Source organism: Enhydra lutris, unplaced genomic scaffold (assembly GCF_002288905.1).
Source record: "Enhydra lutris kenyoni isolate GAN:26980312 unplaced genomic scaffold, ASM228890v2 scaffoldscaffold66, whole genome shotgun sequence".
Classification (NCBI taxonomy): Eukaryota; Metazoa; Chordata; class Mammalia; order Carnivora; family Mustelidae; genus Enhydra; species Enhydra lutris.
Window position 1 is genome coordinate 15,089,367 of NW_019154150.1, and position 17,891 is coordinate 15,107,257.

The window sequence follows — 17,891 nt, forward strand, 5'->3', positions numbered from 1 at the left end:
TGGGAAAGCCCACCAAAACTCAGACTTTCAACAAAGACCACACTAACAATAGAGCTTTCCCACAGAAGCCTGATGGCCTCAAAGTATCCCTCTTAAGAGTAAACACAAGGCGGGGTGGCATGGCGGGAGGCAGGCAAAGAAATATGGTAATCTGAGAACTAGATCTTGGAATGAACTGTATTTATGGTTTCAATGACATGGAACTGGCTGGGATCAAACATACAATAAATCTGCTAAGTTCTTGAACTGCCAAAAGAAATAGTTCTGGACTAAAAGAATTCTGTGACTCCTCAAGATTTACACTGACCCCTGAGCCCCCAACTTTCTTTTGTTTAGCCGGAAGTGAGCTAAGAAATTTATACAGCCCCCGAAGAGAATCTATTTACAACCTCGACCTCAGATTAGCCAAGGATAATAAAAAAGAAGCAAGGTATAATCAAAGAGAATTCCTCAACCTCACAATAGGAGCACTCACAAGATCTACCCAGTGGAATTTCAGAATTGTTCTTGAGATACATTTGAAGATCATGGAAGAGCCTGGGCTAGAGAGTCATTGTTATATACAGAAGTATTTGAGGCTGTAGGTCTGAAGGAGATTAACAAGACTAATGGAGAAGGGAAGTGGTCCAAATACTGAGACCAGAGACACTGGAAGGTTTAGAAGTCAGTAAGATGAGAGGGAACTAATAAAGAAGCCTGAGAAAGAAAATCCAAAGAAGTAGCTGGGAACTAAAAGAACACAGAAGCTCACCATCCAAGTGAATAAAGGGTGCCAGAGAATAGCTTAAAGGCATTTAGTTTATACACAGCTGAAAATGTAGTCATATACCAGAAAGCAAACTATGTAGAAATTGTCACTCTAAACAAAGGCAAAGGCAGGATTTATAGAGCAAAACTCATGGAGAGTATGTGAACAGAGCCTTGAATTTGTCCTTGGGTAGAATGGTTGCCCACAAATGCAACCATCTGGTGGGAGGTGTGCCCTTGAGAAGGCTATCAGGGTTAGAGAAGACAGTTTAGTTCTTTGTGGGATGTGTGGGAAGCCTTGAGGGCTCTGCTGCTAGGATGGATAGCACTCCTGCCCCTAGTGGTGGCCAGTGTCTTTCTACTGGTGTTTGCACCTTAGGTAAGCAGGTAGTCTCTCCATTTCCCTCATTATGACTTCTCAATCTTTCCTTTTGTCAGTCTGAGCTTACTGAGTAACTGAGAAGACCAGTAGGACCACTGTTTCACCGTCAGCTAGATGTCAGCTTGTGGCAACATTTAAGTGTTGGGAGATAGAGAGCAGAATAAGGTAAGAAGAACTAAGAAGAAAGATACAAATACCATAAGAAAAAAGTAACACCACTTCCTATCTAGTTTCCTCTTCAGCCTATCCCATACAAAGAGAATAAGATCAATTGGCCAACAACCAAGTGTCCTTTTCTCTCATTTGACTGATTATTTTGCTCCCCCTTTAGTGGTGACCCAGGAATTATAAGATGTATTAGCTATTGTACAAGATGTATTAGCTCTAGCCACTTTGGCTGGTTAGAAAATAGTCAAGGGAAGTACTACTATCTAGGACTGCTTGAACCAATGAATACAGTCTGTTACACAGTCTGTCAAGCCATTGCACCTTCAGTGTTTCATTTGTTATTTGGGCTAAAATCACAAATAAATAGTGGATTTCTGTTAAATTTAGGTAATTGCTTATTAGTTTCTATAAATGTTTTAATCTGAGAGACTTTATAATCTAGCTTAGTGATTTCCTCTGGAGAGAGGGAGAGATATACTGATTAATTTGCTTTGAGAAGTTTTCACATTTAAGAAAAAAGAGAGAGAGAAAAGTCATGCATCTAGAAGCTTCAGATTGAGGGTGGGGAAGGACAGCAGCCATGAAGTTCTAGACAAGCCAAATGCCATGACCTCCTTCTATTTCTATTCCATCTGAGGTTTGAACTCTTAAACACATATTTAGGCTCATATAAACAGTCCTTATGCAAACCAGCTAATCTTGCTTAGAAACTATAGCTCCCAGTTCTCGCCATCATGTGAAACCAGTATCAGTTGTTTAACTCTTTGTATACATTTTGTCCCTTTGATGGCAGGTTGGCTATATGAATTAGACATACTATGGTGCACACAAATGACAAACTCCTATGACCATTTCATCTCTAAAATTCTCCCCCCAGGAAAGAGAGGGAGCCACAAGTACACACAGAAGAAGGAGGAAGATAGTTATTGATAGGCAATGAGAACTAGCAGTATCCTTTTTGAAACATCCATCAAAAGCAATTATTGATACCTAAGCCAATTACTCTACTTGCCTCATTGGGGCTTCCATAGATCTTCACACACAAACAGTGGCACCACAGCAAGGAACATATTCCAGGCCTCCAGGCTCTAAACTAAAAGATGGATATCCACCCAGGTCTGCCAGGCTCTCACTCAGGAGACAACCATACCAGAATATTTTAGACCCCCACTGTCCGAATGCACATCTACCAGCCTTCCTCTGGCAAACAGTCATGACCGAGGACCAAGATATTCCTGCTTCTAACATGTGAAAGACAAGACATCTAACTATATCTATCAGACAAATAATGTCAATCAGATCTGAAAATGGTCATCTGCTCTGACAATGAGAACAATGTGTTGGGTCTCAGCATAAACTCACAAGTAAATTAAGCAGTTCCACAAAGGAAAAGGCAGGAAGACACCAAAGATCTTAAAGGTGTATTTGCTGTGATAGTACTTGATCTGGGGCTGTTTTCAGGTATCAAACATTATCAGATGTTTGCTTTGCACAAAATTCTATTTGCCCAAATTATATTTGTTAGTTATAAGCCCATACTGCACACACAAGCAAATAACAGAGGACACTCTCAACTGTTGGGATACAAGGATCAACCTGGCCCAAAGAAGGATTTGGGCCCATACCTCTGGTTCCTGAGGTCTTTGAAATGTCCATCCTGATAAGAAAGTGTCTTGTTTACCCAGAGACAGATTGTGCTAACTATGTGGTTTATGGTGGGAGCTAAACTTCTGAGGGGTGGAGACTAAGGTCAGCAATCCATGCATTCCTCCATGTCTATGTGACCAACCCCTGGTGGAAATTTTGGACTCTAGTGAGCCTTGTGGATTAGCAGTATTCTGCACATATTTTCAAATGTTTTTGCTGGGAGAAATTAGCATTGTCCCATGATTCTGATGAGGAAAGTGAAGGCTGGCTGAGGACAAAGCAAAAGCTGACACCCTGCAACCTTCCCCCACTCCCACTCCTGGGTGGGAAACTTATGACATTCTTTAGGAACCTCCCACCTATCTTAATATTTTTTTTTTTAAAGATTTTTTTTTTTTTTATTCATTTGACAGATAGAGATCACAAGTAGGTAGAGAGACAGGCAGAGAGAGAGGAGGAAGCAGGCTCTTTCTTTCTTTCTTTCTTTCTTTCTTTCTTTCTTTCTTTCTTTCTTTCTTTCTTTCTTTTTCTTTCCTTCTTTCTCTTCATGCTAGAGACTGAGAAAACCTAGTCTATTCAGTCATCCATTCATTAAATATTTATTAAGTATTTAGTGTGTACCAGAAATTAAGGATATAGCATTAAACAAAAGACAAAATAAAAGTCCCCAAAACAAGAAACCAAACCTTGACTATTCTCAATGACAAATGCAATGAGGTAGATAATGTCTAGGAAAGACTACAAGTGTCAGCCTCCTCATCATTACGTGGGGGTCATACGGCTAGTTCTGACCAATTAAGTGTGAACAGTAATAACATATAACATTCCAGGGTTGGGGCAAAGAATACCCCATGTACATTTCTCCAGTCTCCTTCTTCCCTCAGCTATTAGCCACTAGTCCTGGATGTAGCAACTACAAAACAATGGTACCTCAGTTAGCCTGAGCCCCTGAATGGCAGTGCAGCAGTCTCCCATCCCCCTGCCAATAAGTGGCAGACTTTTATTGTGTTAAATCACTGCAATTTGGGGGATTTTTATTACCATTGCATAGCTCAGCCAATCCTGACTAATGCAGAAAATCAGTACCAGAGAGAAGTGCTGCTATAGCAAGCCTAAGAAATAACTGAACAGTCAGCCCACAGGTAACAAGGAAATAGATACACAAGGCTGGGAAGACCACACTCCAACTCTCAAACGCCTGAGAGTATTATTCTCTGCAATAACGTGGTAGCTCACGTGACTAATAAACCTGTAGCTATAGGGGAAGATTGGAAATCAAAATAGTACTATCAAGTAATACTGACCTCATGGGCAAGATAATATAAGAAAGAGAAAGAAGCACTTAAGAAATTTGCTATCAGGACCAAAACTGAATAGAAAGAATTCAAAAGTTGGGGGTTTCACATTACCAAAAAAAAAAGCCAAATGCTTAGAGACCCTAATAACCAGAAGATGAATTGGGAAAGCCCACCAAAACTCAGACTTTCAACAAAGACCACACTAACAATAGAGCTTTCCCACAGAAGCCTGATGGCCTCAAAGTATCCCTCTTAAGAGTAAACACAAGGCGGGGTGGCATGGCGGGAGGCAGGCAAAGAAATATGGTAATCTGAGAACTAGATCTTGGAATGAACTGTATTTATGGTTTCAATGACATGGAACTGGCTGGGATCAAACATACAATAAATCTGCTAAGTTCTTGAACTGCCAAAAGAAATAGTTCTGGACTAAAAGAATTCTGTGACTCCTCAAGATTTACACTGACCCCTGAGCCCCCAACTTTCTTTTGTTTAGCCGGAAGTGAGCTAAGAAATTTATACAGCCCCCGAAGAGAATCTATTTACAACCTCGACCTCAGATTAGCCAAGGATAATAAAAAAGAAGCAAGGTATAATCAAAGAGAATTCCTCAACCTCACAATAGGAGCACTCACAAGATCTACCCAGTGGAATTTCAGAATTGTTCTTGAGATACATTTGAAGATCATGGAAGAGCCTGGGCTAGAGAGTCATTGTTATATACAGAAGTATTTGAGGCTGTAGGTCTGAAGGAGATTAACAAGACTAATGGAGAAGGGAAGTGGTCCAAATACTGAGACCAGAGACACTGGAAGGTTTAGAAGTCAGTAAGATGAGAGGGAACTAATAAAGAAGCCTGAGAAAGAAAATCCAAAGAAGTAGCTGGGAACTAAAAGAACACAGAAGCTCACCATCCAAGTGAATAAAGGGTGCCAGAGAATAGCTTAAAGGCATTTAGTTTATACACAGCTGAAAATGTAGTCATATACCAGAAAGCAAACTATGTAGAAATTGTCACTCTAAACAAAGGCAAAGGCAGGATTTATAGAGCAAAACTCATGGAGAGTATGTGAACAGAGCCTTGAATTTGTCCTTGGGTAGAATGGTTGCCCACAAATGCAACCATCTGGTGGGAGGTGTGCCCTTGAGAAGGCTATCAGGGTTAGAGAAGACAGTTTAGTTCTTTGTGGGATGTGTGGGAAGCCTTGAGGGCTCTGCTGCTAGGATGGATAGCACTCCTGCCCCTAGTGGTGGCCAGTGTCTTTCTACTGGTGTTTGCACCTTAGGTAAGCAGGTAGTCTCTCCATTTCCCTCATTATGACTTCTCAATCTTTCCTTTTGTCAGTCTGAGCTTACTGAGTAACTGAGAAGACCAGTAGGACCACTGTTTCACCGTCAGCTAGATGTCAGCTTGTGGCAACATTTAAGTGTTGGGAGATAGAGAGCAGAATAAGGTAAGAAGAACTAAGAAGAAAGATACAAATACCATAAGAAAAAAGTAACACCACTTCCTATCTAGTTTCCTCTTCAGCCTATCCCATACAAAGAGAATAAGATCAATTGGCCAACAACCAAGTGTCCTTTTCTCTCATTTGACTGATTATTTTGCTCCCCCTTTAGTGGTGACCCAGGAATTATAAGATGTATTAGCTATTGTACAAGATGTATTAGCTCTAGCCACTTTGGCTGGTTAGAAAATAGTCAAGGGAAGTACTACTATCTAGGACTGCTTGAACCAATGAATACAGTCTGTTACACAGTCTGTCAAGCCATTGCACCTTCAGTGTTTCATTTGTTATTTGGGCTAAAATCACAAATAAATAGTGGATTTCTGTTAAATTTAGGTAATTGCTTATTAGTTTCTATAAATGTTTTAATCTGAGAGACTTTATAATCTAGCTTAGTGATTTCCTCTGGAGAGAGGGAGAGATATACTGATTAATTTGCTTTGAGAAGTTTTCACATTTAAGAAAAAAGAGAGAGAGAAAAGTCATGCATCTAGAAGCTTCAGATTGAGGGTGGGGAAGGACAGCAGCCATGAAGTTCTAGACAAGCCAAATGCCATGACCTCCTTCTATTTCTATTCCATCTGAGGTTTGAACTCTTAAACACATATTTAGGCTCATATAAACAGTCCTTATGCAAACCAGCTAATCTTGCTTAGAAACTATAGCTCCCAGTTCTCGCCATCATGTGAAACCAGTATCAGTTGTTTAACTCTTTGTATACATTTTGTCCCTTTGATGGCAGGTTGGCTATATGAATTAGACATACTATGGTGCACACAAATGACAAACTCCTATGACCATTTCATCTCTAAAATTCTCCCCCCAGGAAAGAGAGGGAGCCACAAGTACACACAGAAGAAGGAGGAAGATAGTTATTGATAGGCAATGAGAACTAGCAGTATCCTTTTTGAAACATCCATCAAAAGCAATTATTGATACCTAAGCCAATTACTCTACTTGCCTCATTGGGGCTTCCATAGATCTTCACACACAAACAGTGGCACCACAGCAAGGAACATATTCCAGGCCTCCAGGCTCTAAACTAAAAGATGGATATCCACCCAGGTCTGCCAGGCTCTCACTCAGGAGACAACCATACCAGAATATTTTAGACCCCCACTGTCCGAATGCACATCTACCAGCCTTCCTCTGGCAAACAGTCATGACCGAGGACCAAGATATTCCTGCTTCTAACATGTGAAAGACAAGACATCTAACTATATCTATCAGACAAATAATGTCAATCAGATCTGAAAATGGTCATCTGCTCTGACAATGAGAACAATGTGTTGGGTCTCAGCATAAACTCACAAGTAAATTAAGCAGTTCCACAAAGGAAAAGGCAGGAAGACACCAAAGATCTTAAAGGTGTATTTGCTGTGATAGTACTTGATCTGGGGCTGTTTTCAGGTATCAGACATTATCAGATGTTTGCTTTGCACAAAATTCTATTTGCCCAAATTATATTTGTTAGTTATAAGCCCATACTGCACACACAAGCAAATAACAGAGGACACTCTCAACTGTTGGGATACAAGGATCAACCTGGCCCAAAGAAGGATTTGGGCCCATACCTCTGGTTCCTGAGGTCTTTGAAATGTCCATCCTGATAAGAAAGTGTCTTGTTTACCCAGAGACAGATTGTGCTAACTATGTGGTTTATGGTGGGAGCTAAACTTCTGAGGGGTGGAGACTAAGGTCAGCAATCCATGCATTCCTCCATGTCTATGTGACCAACCCCTGGTGGAAATTTTGGACTCTAGTGAGCCTTGTGGATTAGCAGTATTCTGCACATATTTTCAAATGTTTTTGCTGGGAGAAATTAGCATTGTCCCATGATTCTGATGAGGAAAGTGAAGGCTGGCTGAGGACAAAGCAAAAGCTGACACCCTGCAACCTTCCCCCACTCCCACTCCTGGGTGGGAAACTTATGACATTCTTTAGGAACCTCCCACCTATCTTAATATTTTTTTTTTTAAAGATTTTTTTTTTTTTTATTCATTTGACAGATAGAGATCACAAGTAGGTAGAGAGACAGGCAGAGAGAGAGGAGGAAGCAGGCTCCCCGCTGAGCAGAGAGCCCGATATGGGGCTCGATCCCAGGACCCTGGGATCATGACCCGAGCCGAAGGCAGAGGCTTTAACCCACTGAGCCACCCAGGCGCCCCCCACCTATCTTAATATTAATACCTTCCTAGAGGGAAAAATGACCTTGACAATGGCAAGGCCTCAAGGCCTCCCGTATCTTGTAGGTCCTCTTTAGCAATGAAAGTTCTATTGAAATGTCCCTTTTCCTTACATCCCCAACCCCATAGCACATAACCTGCCACCACTCACAACCCCCAAGCAGCAGCTCTTTCTGCCCTCAGGTCCTGTCCCTGTGCTTTAATAAACCACCATTTTTCATCAAAGATGTCTCAAGAATTCTTTCTTGGTCATTGGCTCTGGACCTCACCCCACTGAACCTCATTTATATTCTAAAACTTCATCAATTCCAACTTGAAGAGGACAACTACAAGCTTCATGTCTGTTCTCTTCTGAACCTTGCTTTATGTGTCTGTTCTCCTGGCTGGTTTTAGTCTATTTTTTCACTGTTACAAACCATAACAATGAATATAACAGCTTTGCTGAATTCTACAGATCCTTGTAGTGAATTATTGAACCTGAGCATGGTCTTGGAGAACCCCAGACCACAACAGACAAAGAGACAAATAATTTATGATGTATAAGTACACAAGTGACATCTCAACACTGTGGTTGAGACCAGCTAACAATCTAAATCAAAGTTTTGTAACACAGTGATAGACAAATGTCCCCAATGCTGAAGATATCATAATCCTCAAGACAAAATATCAAAATATATAACAACAAATCACTTTGCTGCCAATACCAGAGAAAATAGAATAGCCATGTGCAAAACAGAATCAGAATAGAATTAGATATGACCAAGAGCCATATTCAATGTTTGAAAGCCAAAGAGTTTGATTAACAGAGAAATTAAAGGAGAGTGAAGCAGGAGTCAAGGGGTCAATGAGGTATACATTCGGGCAGGTTTATCATTTGCTCAGCTCTTAGAGAGAGAGAGAGATCTTAGTATTACCCCCCCGAACTGCCAAAGAGTAACTCAGAGATGTTTAGTCGAAGTACGGCTAAAAATTTACATGTCATCAGAGGAAATCAATCATGTATACAAGGACAAAGGAAAGGTTTGTAAGAGCAAAAATTACAGTCTATGGAACATAGAGTCATATTCTTTGTCCTTGAATTGGCTAATTGACTAAACATGACCTAGAAAGGCATTTACTCTTAAAAAGAAAAATAAGGGGGCGCCTGGGTGGCTCGGTGGGTTGGGCCTCTGCCTTCGGCTCAGGTCATGATCCTGGGGTCCTGGGATCGAGCCCCGCATCGGGCTCTCTGCTCGGCAGGAAGCCTGCTTCCTCCTCTCTCTGCCTGCCTCTCTGCCTACTGTGATCTCTCTCTGTCTGTCAAATGAATAAATAAAATCTTTAAAAAAAAAAAAAAAGAAAAATAAGGGTGAGGAGCAAGATGGCAGAGGAGTAGGAGACCTAAATCCCCGGGTCCCAGAAGTTCAGCTAGATAGTTATCAAATCATTCTGAACACCCACAAACTCAACAAGAGATTGAAGAGAAGAAGAGCAGCAATTCCAGGAACAGAAAAGTGACCACTTTCTGGAAGGTAGGAGTTGCAGGGAAGTGAATCCAAGGCAACATATGGGAAGATAGGCTGTGGGGGGTGGTGCAGCTCCCAGCAAGTGGTAGAGCAGCAGAGCACAAAATCAGAACTTTTAGAACTCTGCTCCACTGAGGTACGTGGCTCCAGAGGCTGGGGTGGGGGGCAGGGGGCCCTCACGGGAACAGTGTGGTCTCAGGACCTTTGGGATCACACAAAGATCAGGGGTATTTGACTGTGGCAGAGCCCCCAGGTATCAGAGCAGGGAAGCCAGCTACAGAGACGGAGCCAAGGAGGGGCTCTCAGCCCAGGGTTACCTTAAATTGTGATGTGAGGAACAGTTGAACCAGGGCTCTTTGGGCATGGGCCCACCCCCCAAGTGGCAGATCTGGGAAGACTCACCTTCCTCTTCCAGGAGGAGCAGCACAGGACCATGCTGCAGGAATCAGCTGGGTTTGGAGACTCCAAAAGGGGCCATGCGCCAGAGACAGAAATGCTCAGTCAGAGGCCGGATGAGCAGAGTACAGCCAGAGATGAGGGAGACAAGAGTGACTGACTACTTTTCTCTGAGGGCACACTGAGGAGAGGGGCCCTGAGCTCTCAGTTCCTCTGGGGCCAGAGATTAGAAGGTTGCCACCTTCATTATCTGCCTCCAAAGCTGTATGGAAAGCGTTCAGGAAACAAAAGCTTCCAAGAGTGAACCCGAGCACATTGCTTACCCTGGCCCCTGGTAAGGGCGGTACAATACTGCCTCCGGCAAGGACACTGCAACAAGCCCCTCTCCCAGAAGATCAGCAAGAACATCCAGCCAAGACCAAGTTCACTGACCATGAGAACTGGAAAACTCCAGAGCTAAGGGAACACAGAACATAGAATTCATGGCTTTGTCCCAATGATTCCTTTGTTTTCCAAAGTTATATTTTTTAATTTCTTGAGGAATCTCCACACTGTTCTCCAAAGTGGCTGCACCAACCTGCACTCCCACCAACAGTGCAAGAGTGTTCCCCTTTCTCCACATCCTCTCCAACACATGTTGTTTCCTGTCTTGCTAATTTTGGCCATTCTAACTGGTGTAAGGTGGTATCTCAATGTGGTTTTAATTTGAATCTCCCTGATGGCTAGTGATGATGAACATTTTTTCATGTGTCTGATAGCCATTTGTATGTCTTCATTGGAGAAGTGTCTGTTCATATCTTCTGCCCATTTTTTGATATGATTATCTGTCTTGTGTGTGTTGAGTTTGAGGAGTTCTTTATAGATCCTGGATATCAACCTTTTGTCTGTACTGTCATTTGCAAATATCTTCTCCCATTCTGTGGGTTGCCTCTTTGTTTTGTTGACGGTTTCCTTTGCTGTGCAGAGGCTTCGATCTTGATGAAGTCCCAAAAGTTCATTTTCACTTTTGTTTCCTTTGCCTTTGGAGACATATCTTGAAAGAAGTTGCTGTGGCTGATATCAAAGAGGTTACTGCCTATGTTCTACTCTAGGATTCTGATGGATTCCTGTCTCATGTTGAGGTCTTTTATCCATTTCGAGTTTATCTTTGTGTACGGTGTAAGAGAATGGTCGAGTTTCATTCTTCTACATATAGCTGTCCAGTTTTCCCAGCACCATTTATTGAAGAGACTGTCTTTTTTCCACTGTATATTTTTCCCTGTTTTGTCGAAGATTATTTGACCATAGAGTTGAGGGTCCATATCTGAGCTCACTACTCTATTCCACCAGTCTATGTGTCTGTTTTTATGCCAGTACCATGCTGTCTTGGTGATCACAGCTTTGTAGTAAAGCTTGAAATCAGGTAACAGGATGCCTCCAGTTTTATTTTTGTTTTTCAACATTTCCTTAGCAATCTGAGGTCTCTTCTGATTCCATACAAATTTTAGGATTATTTGCTCCAGCTCTTTGAAAAATACCAGTGGAATTTTGATTGGAATGGCATTAAAAGTATAGATTGCTCTAGGCAGCATAGACATTTTAACAATGTTTATTCTTCCAATCCAAGAGCATGGAATGGTCTTCCACCTTTTTGTGTCTTCTTCAATTTCTTCCATGAGTGTTCTGTAGTTCCTCGAGTACAGATCCTTTACCTCTTTGGTTAGGTTTATTCCCAGGTATCTTATGGTTCTTGGTGCTATAGTAAAAGAATCGATTCTCTAATTTCCCTTTCTGTATTTTCATTGTTAGCGTATAAGAAAGCCACTGATTTCTGTACACTGACTTTGTATCCTGCCACGTTACTGAATTGCTGTATGAGTTCTAGCAGTTTGGGGGTGGAGTCTTTTGGGTTTTCCATATAAAGAATCATGTCATCTGCGAAGAGAGAGAGTTTGACTTCTTCATTGCCAATTTGGATACCTTTTATTTCTCTTTGTTGTCTAATTGCTGTTGAGAGCTTCCCTATGACCCTGCAATTGCACTACTGGGTATTTACCCCAAAGATACAGATGTAGTGAAAAGAAGGGCCATCTCTACCCCAATGTTTATAGCAGCAATGGCCACAATCGCCAAACTGTGGAAAGAACCAAGATGCCCTTCAATGGACGAATGGATAAGGAAGATGTGGTCCATATACACTATGGAGTATTATGCCTCCATCAGAACGGATGAATACCCAACTTTTGTAGCAACATGGACGGGACTGGAAGAGATTGTGCTGAGTGAAATAAGTCAAACAGAGAGAGTTAATTATCATATGGTTTCACTTATTTGTGGAGCATAACGAATAACATGGAGGACATGGGGAGATGGAGAGGAGAAGGGAGTTGAGAGAAATTGGAAGGGGAGGTGAACCATGAGAGATTATGGACTCTGAAAACAACCTGAGGGTCTTGAAGGGACGGGAGGGTGGGAGGTTGGGGGAACAAGGTGGTGGGTATTAGGGAGGGCACGTATTGCATGGAGCACTGGGTGTGGTGCAAAAACAATGAATACTGTTAAGCTGAAAAGAAATTTTTTAAAAAAGTTAAATTTTTTAAATCTTATTTTTTTCTTATTCTATTTTTTTAAAATTTTCCTCTTTCCTATTTTAACCTTTTTAAACTATTTTATCTTATCAATACCTTTTTAAAAAATCTTTTTACATTTTTATTGTTATACTCATATTCTATCCCTTCATTGTATTTGACCTTATTTTTTGTATGCATGTAGGTTTTTCTTCCCTTAAAATTTGGGGATACAGTTTCTTCTAACAGATAAAAATATAGCACATGGCTAAATCTAGCACAGACCTAAATATATATAAATATTTATATATAATATAAATATATATATATATATATATATATATATATATATATATATATAGCGCATGGCTAAATATACACAGACCTAAATCTAGCGCATGGCTTTGTTCTAGTCTCCAACCTGATCACATTCTTTCCTCTTTTTTTTCTTTTTTCAACCAACTTCTTATCTTATAAATTCCCTTTTTAGAATCTTTTTAAATTTTCATCTTTACAATCATATTCCATCCTTTCATTATGTTTACCCTTCTTTTTGTATATATACACGTTTTTCTTTCTTTAAAATTTTGGGAGGCAGTTTCTTCTAAAAGACCAAAATATAAACCCAAAATCAAGTGTGTGGCCCAGTTCATATTCACCAGTCTAATATATATATATATATACACACACACACACACACACACACATTTCTTTCCTTCTTTCTCCTCCCCTCAGTTTTGGGTCTCTTCCGAGTAGGTTAGTGGATATTTTTCTGGGGTCTTTGCTACCCTTTTGGTATTTTGTTCTCTCATTCATCTATTCTTATCTGGATAAAATGACAAGGTGGAAAAACTCACCTCAAAACAAACAAAACAAAGAACAAGAGGCAGTACCAATAGCTAAGTATCTAATGAATATGGACATTAGTAAGATGTCAGAACTAGAGTTCAGAATTACGATTATCAAGGTGGTAGCAGACCTTGAAAAAAGCATGGAAGATATTAGAGAATCCCTTTCTGGAGAAATAAAAGACGTAAAATCTAACTAAGTTGAAGTTAAAAAAGCTATTAATGAGGTGCAATCAAAAGTGCAGGCTCTTGGGGCACCTGGGTGGCTCAGTGGGTTAAAGCCTCTGCCTTCGGCTCAGGTCATGATCCCAGGGTCCTGGGATCGAGCCCCGCATCAGGCTCTCTGCTCGGCAGGGAGCCTGCTTCCTCCTCTCTCTCTCTCTGCCTGCCTCTCTGCCTACATGTGATCTCTGTCTGTCAAATAAATAAATAAAATCTTAAAAAAAAAGTGCAGGCTCTTACTACTGGGATAAATGAGGCAGAAGAGAGAATTAGTGATATAAAAGACCAAATGATGCAGAATAAAGAAGCTGAGAAAAAGAGAGATAAACAAATACTGGGCCACAAGGGGAGAATTCAGGAGATAAGTGAAACCATAAGATGAAACAATATTAGAATAATTGGGATCCCAGAAGAAGAAGAAAGAGAGAGAGCAGGGCAGAAGGTATATTGGAGCAAATTATAGCAAAGAATTTCTTTATTTGGGGAAGGGAACAAGCATCAAAATCCAGGAGGCACAGGGCAGCCCCCACAAAATCAATAAAAACAGGTCAACACCCTGTCATCTAAACTTACAAGTCTCTATGACAAGGAGAAAATCCTGAAAGCAGCTTGGGACAAGAGGTCTGTAATATATGATGGTAGAAATATTAGATTGGCAGCAGACCTATTCACAGAGACCTGGCATGCCAGAAAGGACTGGCTTGATATATTCAGAGCACTAAACAAGAAAAATATACAGCCAAGAAAACTATATCTAGCTAGGCTATCATTGAAAATAGATGGAGAGATAAAAATCTTCCAGGACAAACAAAACTAAAAGAATTTGCAAACACCAAACCAGCCCTCCAGGAAATATTGAAAGGGGTCCTCTAAGCAACAAGAGAGCCTAAAAGTAACAGACCACAAAGGAACAGAGACAATACACAGTAACAGTCACCTTACAGGCAATACAATGGCACAAAATACATATCTTTCAATAGTTAGCCTGAATGTAAATGGGCTAAAATGCCCCAATCAAAAGACACAGGGTATCACAATGGATTAAAAAAACAAGACCCATCAATATGCCATCTGCAAGAAACTCATTTTAGACACAAAGACATCTCCAGTTTAAAGTGAGGGGGTAGAAAACCACTTACCATGCTAATGCACATCAAAAGAAAGCTGGGGTAGCAATCCTTATATCACATAAATTAAACTTTAAGCCAAAGACTATACTAAGAGATGAGGAAGGACACTATATCATACTCAAAGGGTCTGTCCAACAAGAAGATCTAACAATTTTAAATATCTATGCCCCTAACATGGGAGCAGCCAAGTGTGTAAACCAATTAATAACACAATCAAAGAAACACATCAACAATAATACAATAATAGTAGGGGATTTTAACACCCCCCTCACTGAAATGGACAGATCATCTAAGCAAATATCAACAAGGAAATAAGGTGTTAAATGACACACTGGACCACATGGACATCACAGATATATTCAGAATATTCTATCCCAAAGCAACAGAATACACATTCTTCTCTAATTCACATGGAACACTCTCAAGAATAGTTCACATCCCAGGTCACAAATCCGGTCTCAACTGGTACCAAAAGATTGGGATCATTCCCTGCACATTTTCAGACAACAATGCTTTGAAACTAGAACTCAACCATAAGAGGAAAGTGAGAAAGAACTGAAATACATGGAGGCTAAAGAGCATCCTACTAAAGAATGAATAGGTCTAGAAATTAACCAAGAAATTAAATAATTAAAAAAATTCATGGAAACAAATGAAAATGAAAACACAACTGTTCAAAATCTTTGGGACACAGCAAAGGCTGACCTGAGAGGAAAGTATATAGCAATACAAGCCTTTCTCCAGAAACGAGAAAGGTCTTAAGTACACAATATAACCCTACATCTAAAGGAGCTGGAGAAAGAACAACAAAGGAAGGCTGAACCCAGCAGGAGAAGAGAAATAATAACGATCAGAGCAGAAATCAATGAGATAGAAACCAGAGGAACAGTAGTACAAATCAACATAAGTAGGAGCTGGCTCTTTGAAAGAAGTAATAAGATTGATAAACCCCTGCCCAGACTCATCAAAAAGAAAAGAGAAAGAACCACAATTAATAAGATCATGAATGAAAGGGGAGAGATCACAACCAACACCAAAGAAATGCAAATAATTATAAGAATATATTATATGAGCAACTGTACACCAGCAAATTTGACAATCTGGAAGAAATGGATGCATTCCTAGAGATGTATAAATTACAAAAACTGAACCAGGAAGAAATAGAACATCTGAACAGATCCATAACCAGTAAGGAGATTGAAGCAGTCATCAAAAGTCTCCCAAAAAACAGGAGCCCAGGGCCAGATGGATTCCCAGGGGAATTCTACCAAACATTTAAAGAAGAATTAATACGTATTCTCTTGAAACTGTTCCAAAAAACAGAAATAGAAGGAAACCTTCCAAACTCATTTTATGAGGCCAGCATTACCTAGATCCCAAAACCAGACAAAGACCCCATCAAAAAGAATTACAGACCAATACCTCTAATGAACATGGATGCAAAAATTCTCACCAAAATACTAGCTAATAGGATCCAACAGTGCATTAAAAGGATTATCCACCATGACCAAGTGGGATTTATTCCTGGGCTGCAAGGTTGGTTCAACATCCACAAATTAATCAATATGATACAATGCATTAATAATAATTAAAAAAAAGAACAAGAACCATGATACTCTCAGTAGATGCTGAAAAAGCATTTGACAAAGTACAGAATCCTTTCTTGATCAAAACTCTTCACAGTGTAGGGATAGAGGTCACACACCTCAATACTTTCAAAGCCATCTATGAAAAACCCACAGAGGCAGGGGGACTTCACCTTTCTTTTTCCGCCATCTTGGGCCCTATCGAGGCCTGCTGGGAACAGGACTCCTCTAAAACGCCAAATAATGTCTGGAAGGCTGTGGTCCAAGGCCATTTTTGCTGGCTATAAGCGGGGTCTCCGCAACCAGAGGGAGCACACAGCTCTTCTTAAAATCGAAGGTGTATATGCTCGAGATGAAACGGAATTCTATCTAGGCAAGAGATGTGCTTACGTGTACAAAGCAAAGAACAACACAGTGACTCCTGGTGGCAAACCAAACAAAACCAGAGTAATCTGGGGAAAAGTAACCCGTGCTCATGGAAACAGCAGCATGGTTCGTGCCAAATTCCGAAGCAACCTTCCTGCTAAAGCCATTGGCCACAGAATCCGTGTGATGCTGTACCCCTCAAGGATTTAAATTTAATGAAAAGTAAATAAAGGTGTAGATTTGTAAAAAAAAAAAAAAAAAAAAAAAAAAAAAAAAAAAAAAAACCCACAGAAAATATCATTCTCAATGGGGAAAAACTGAGAGCTTTTCCCCTAAGGTTAGGAACATGGCAGGGATGTCCACTATCACCACTGCTATTCAATATAGTACTAGAAGTCCTAGCCTCAGCAATCAGACAACAAAAAGAAATAAAAGGCATCCGAATTGACAAAGAAGAAGTCAAACTCTCACCCCTTGCAGATGATATGATACTTTACGTGGAAAACCCAAAAGACTCCACTCCAAAACTGCTAGGACTCATACAGGAATTCAGTAAAGTGTCAGGATACAAAAATCAATGCACAGAAATCAGTTGCATTTCTATACACCAACGACAAGACAGAAGAAAGAGAAATTAAGGAGTCAATCCCATTTATAATTGCACCCAAAACCATAAGATACCTAGGAATAAATCTAACCAAGGAGGCAAAGTATCTGTACTCAGAAAACTAGAATACTCATGAAAGAAATTGAGGAAGTCACAAAGAAATGGAAAAACATTCCATGTTCATGGATTGGAAGAACAAATATTGTGAAATTGTCTATGCTACCCAAAGTAATCTACACATTTAATGCAATCTCTATCAAAATACCATCAACTTTTTTCAAAGATATGGAACAAATAATCCTAAAATTTTTATGGAACCAGAAAAGACCCCAAATAGCTAAAGGAATGTTGAAAAAGAAAACCAAAACTGGCAGCATCACAATTCCAGACTTCAAGCTCTGTTACAAAGCTGTCATCATCAAGACAGTATGGTACTGGCACAAAAACAGACACACAGATCAATGGAACAGAATAGAGAGCCCAGAAATGGACCCTCAACTCTATGTCATCTAATCTTCAACAAAGCAGGAAAGAATGTCCAGTGGAAAAAAGACAGTTTCTTCCACAAATGGTGTTGGGAAAATTGGAAAGCCACATGCAGAAGAATGAAACTGGGCCATTTCCTTACACCAAAAACAAAAATAGACTCCAAATGGATGAAAGACCTCAATGTGAGACAGGAATCCTTGAGGAGAACAGAGCAGCAACTTCTTCCACCTCAGCCACAGCAAGTTATTCCTAGAAACATC

The 17,891-nt window shown here is 40.3% G+C and overlaps 1 pseudogene across 1 annotated transcript; it reads left to right on the top strand.

Moving 5' to 3' along the window:
• The first annotated feature begins 16,352 nt into the window (after positions 1–16,352).
• LOC111159090 lies at positions 16,353–16,819 on the top strand (annotated as a pseudogene). Its single transcript, XR_002641395.1, has one exon. The product of XR_002641395.1 is annotated as a 60S ribosomal protein L35a pseudogene (transcript).
• Positions 16,820–17,891: the final 1,072 nt, after the last annotated feature.